The 4,227-nt window shown below is 51.0% G+C and overlaps 1 long non-coding RNA gene across 1 annotated transcript in view; it reads left to right on the forward strand.

The window, feature by feature from the left end:
• Positions 1-3,111: 3,111 nt before the first annotated feature.
• Positions 3,112-4,227, forward strand: part of LOC114486263 (uncharacterized) — an 8,417-nt gene continuing 7,301 nt past the window's right edge. The window contains exons 1-2 of the long non-coding RNA XR_003679688.2: positions 3,112-3,233; positions 3,713-4,052. This is a non-coding gene — a long non-coding RNA (uncharacterized lncRNA). The remainder of the gene's footprint in view (positions 3,234-3,712; positions 4,053-4,227) is intronic.

Raw genomic sequence — 4,227 nt, forward strand, 5'->3', positions numbered from 1 at the left:
ATGTGGGATCCTCCTGAACCGGGGCACGAACCCGCGTCCCCTGCGTCGGCAGGCGGACTCTCAACCACTGCGCCACCAGGGAAGCCCCTCAGAACAAATTTAAGAGGAGAGATTAATGAGACCATTAATATACGTGGGGCCACGGCAGTGAGAGGCCCGCGTACCACAAAAAAAAAAAAAAAAAAAAAACTAATATACGTGCTCTGAGAACTAGTTTATAAGCTGGCCAAGAGTTTAAGATTAGTCCTTGGAGAATCTACAGTTGAGAAAAATGTTTAGTTAATCATATCTTTTTAGTTAAAAAAGTTTACTGCCAAGATAACAGGGTTAGAATTGCATAATTGCTCTGTTTCCGTAGGCTTGCATTTAGTTAAAATTATATATTTACTGCAACTGGTATATTGAATTAATAAATATTTATTTCCTTTTGGGAGCTGAGAGAACTTTGTGAATTACTTGCCATATTACTACGTTGCTATATTACAGCCCAGGATGCAGTCTGCCACTTTGGGGGCGCAGCTGAGGCAAGCAGTGGGTGTGTGGCAGGGGAGAGCCAATTCTGACTCCATGTTGAATCTGTTTCTTTTACTGTAACCTTTGCTTCATTGCTTTTGTTATTATAATCACTGTCTATAGCTGTAAGCATACATAATGGCCCGCCCCAGGGAACCCTGCCCCTCGGCCTGACTGTTAAACTAAAGTGCCTTTGTTCAGCTCACAGAGAGACATTCTGACCCTGCCCACCTGTGAATGGCTGCAGAAAAGAAGATGATGGTTTTTTGGGGGACCCTAGCCCACCACCATCTTCTCGGTCTGCCGGCTCTCCGAATAAAGTCATATTCCTGGCCTCAGCACCTCGTCTCTCGATTTATTGGCCTGGCTGTGGCGAGCAGAGAGAGCTTGGACTCAGTAACAGGTGCAGGCAGCAGGACCAGCCTCATGGGCGTATGACTTTAGTCCCAAAGGCCCCACACTTAGTTTAACTTTCTGTTGTCGCCATCTTGAAATTCTTAATTTTTGAGCCAGGGCCTGCATTTTCATTGGGGGCTCACAAATGATGTTTCAGGTCCTGGTGGATAATGGTCCACAGCCGGGCAAGCTGCCAGCTTGGATGTAAGCTGAGGACGTAAGCCTCTGGGGAGCACTTATGTCCAGGGCACCTAAAAGTGGAGGGGCGTGGCGGCGGAGGGCTTGGTCCGCAGGGCAGCGGTTTAGGCAGAGGCCACCAGCACGGTCTTGATGAACAACTCAGAGCCCCAGGATTTCATGGTTGGCTCTGCTCTTACTGGCATCCTCCAGCTTTAAAGACCTTGTCCTGTTGGTGCCCCCTTCAGGCCCTGTGAGGGCTGGGAAGCTGTCCTCAAGAAGTTCTGGTCCCTGGGCTGCCTGGATGGGCCATACCATCTAGCTGGACTTGGGCTTCTGGGAGCCACCTGTATTTTCAGAGGATCAGTCAGGCTGGTCATGAGGATTCTGGAGCCACGCCTCTTCTGGGGCCCACTCTCTTGGGTCTGGGGCGAGGGCTTGGGTGGGGACACCCGCTGCTTCCCCTTCTCCCACCTGGGGAGGGCCTGCCAACGAGGCCAGTGGCCCCAGCGTGTACATGGTGTTCAAGAAGAATTCATCTGCCCAGGGATGCTGCGTACTTGAGGATGTCAGGGTCACACAATGAACTGTTGGCGAAAGTGTTCACAAAGGTCACGCTAGGATGACACTTTTGGGGGCCGTTTGCAGCTCTAGGGTCGGACCAGACTTCCAGTCTTTATAAAACAAGAAGGTGCCTGTTGGAGAGAAGCCCACGTCTCATTACATCACATGACAGTGCCCCGCAGGCTGCACTTACTGACTCTCCGGGCTGTCTCCCCAGCGTGACCATGGATGGATGGCTTGAGGGTGGGGTCTGAGCCTTCCTCTTCTTTGCATCCCTGGCCAGTCACATTCTGGGGTTTGCATCATGCTTAGAGCAAGGAGGAGCAATGAGAGAAATGCTGAAAAGGGAGGAGAAGGGAACGAGGTTGAAAAGTGGTTGCTTGCAAGGACCACCAGGGATCTGGAGCCTGCACGAGTGGGAGGTGAAGACCCTGGGGTGCTTGGGGCTGCCTTTTTAGGGGTGACACTCAGGTTTTCTTGCCATCTCATTAGGTGGGGAGGCGGTGCTGTAGCCAGGGAAATGGCCAGCATTATTAGGGCCAGAGCACAAAAACAGGGTGGGGGAAAGAGGACATGAGGAGGAGGTATAATCTGGAGTTTGCATTTCTTAGGCTGTTGGTGACTCAGCTGCTCAGCAAGCACCACTGAGGGGCCGCTGAAGGCAGAACACCATCAGACCTGCTATGAAGAGACACAGAGGTAAGTGAGGGATGGGTTTTGGTCTTCAAGCTGCCCCCAGCGTGGGTGGGGATGCAACAGTCCCACACACGCAACAAAACACATGTGAAGGAGCCCCTTGTCCTCTGGTTTCTCACCTGCTCTCATCTGGGTCCCCTTAAACCAATTACGATCTTCTGTCTTGGGGGAAAGGCTGGAATCTGTATAATTAACATCCAGTCAAAAAGCCAGGACTCGGCCCCCTCCCCCTGTGTGCCCTGGTTCCCTGCCGGCAGATCCCGGTCGGTCCTGGGCTTGCTTGGGTGACTGAGCTCCGAGCAGAGACGGGGACACATAGGTGGTGGTGAGGGGGCAGCGGAAGTTTCGCTTGTTCTGTTTCCTTCCATCCACGGTCCTCCGGGTGGAAATCCACACCTGTTGTATTATATATAATCCACACCAGGTGTATTATATATATTCCTATATATAGGAATTATATAATTCCTATATACAATAAGAATTATATAATTCCTATTGCTGCCATAAATAAACTGCCATAAGCTTAGTGGCTTCGAGCAACACGTTTATTCTCTTACCGTCTAGAGTCTGCAGGGCTGTGTTGCTAATAAAGGCTCTCGGGGAAAATCCATCTCCTTGCCTTTTCCACCGACACCCCTGGCTTGTTGCTCCTTCCCCGACTTCAGAGCCAGCAGAGTGGCAGCTTCCCTCCTCTCTGAGCCCCTGTCTCTCTCTTACCAGGAAGGACCCTCAGAAGGAAAAAACCCACCCCAAACCCAAGAACAATATAGAAGGTTTACGCTGAGAAATCTTTGCGATTATATCGAGCCACCTGGAGAATGCAGGAGAATTTCCCATCTCAGGATCCTTACCTTAATCACACCTGCAGAATGCCTCCCTTTTGCCGTGTAAGGTGACATATTCACAGGTCCCAGGGAGGTTAGAATGTGGAAATCTTTGTGGGGGCCTGAGTCTGTCTACTCCATCCATCCTGCCAGCTGCTTTATCCCATTAATCAGCAATAAGAGTTCCTTCCTTCCTCCCTCTTTGTCTTTTTCTTTTAAAACTTAGATTTTTATTATTTTGAGTAGGTAATATGTTCCCACGATTAAAAAATAAACACAACATAGCACTGGGGTGGGAGGTGATGGCATCTGGGGACCCACCGACCTGGGACTGCACTGTGGCCAGGACACCTGGAGGCTCCCTCGACCTCCAGAGGGAGGGAGGAGGCCCCGCCCCGCCCCACCACCCTGCCCTCCTCACTGTGGGTCCCCTCAGGCTCTCTTCACTCAAAAAGAAAAAAGCCCACAAAGAACCCCAGCCAAACTGAGCATTCCTTCTCCCTTCCCTGTCTCATCCATCCCGTTTCTCCCTGTGTCCTCAGGTGCTGTGGTTTCAACGCCTGTGTCCCCCACGATGTCCAACGTGATGGTGTTAGGAGGTGGGGCCTTTGGGAGGTGCTTAAGTCATGAAGGTGGAGCCCTCATGAATGGATTAATGTTCTTATAAAAGAGACTCCGGAAGACCCCTCACCCCTCTGCCATGCGAGGATGTACCGAAAAGTCACAGGTCTTTGACCCAGAAGAAGCCCCTCACGTGACCTTGCTGGCAACCTGATCCTGGACTTCCAGCCTCCAGAGCTGTGAGCAATAAGCTTTTGCTGTGTATAAGCCGCGCAGACTACGGTATTCTGTTACAGCAGCTAGAATGGACGAAGACAATAGGTAACCATTTGTATTAGAATCAAGTGTATTTTTCTAGGTTTTTTTTTTTTTTTTTTTTTTTTTTTTTTTTTTTTGCGGGGTACGCGCGCCTCCCACTGTTGGGGCCTCTCCCGTTGCGGAGCACAGGCTCCGGACGCGCAGGCTCAGCGGCCATGGCTCACGGGCCCAGCCGCTC

This window comes from Physeter macrocephalus, chromosome 5, assembly GCF_002837175.3.
Source record: "Physeter macrocephalus isolate SW-GA chromosome 5, ASM283717v5, whole genome shotgun sequence".
Taxonomy (NCBI): Eukaryota; Metazoa; Chordata; class Mammalia; order Artiodactyla; family Physeteridae; genus Physeter; species Physeter macrocephalus.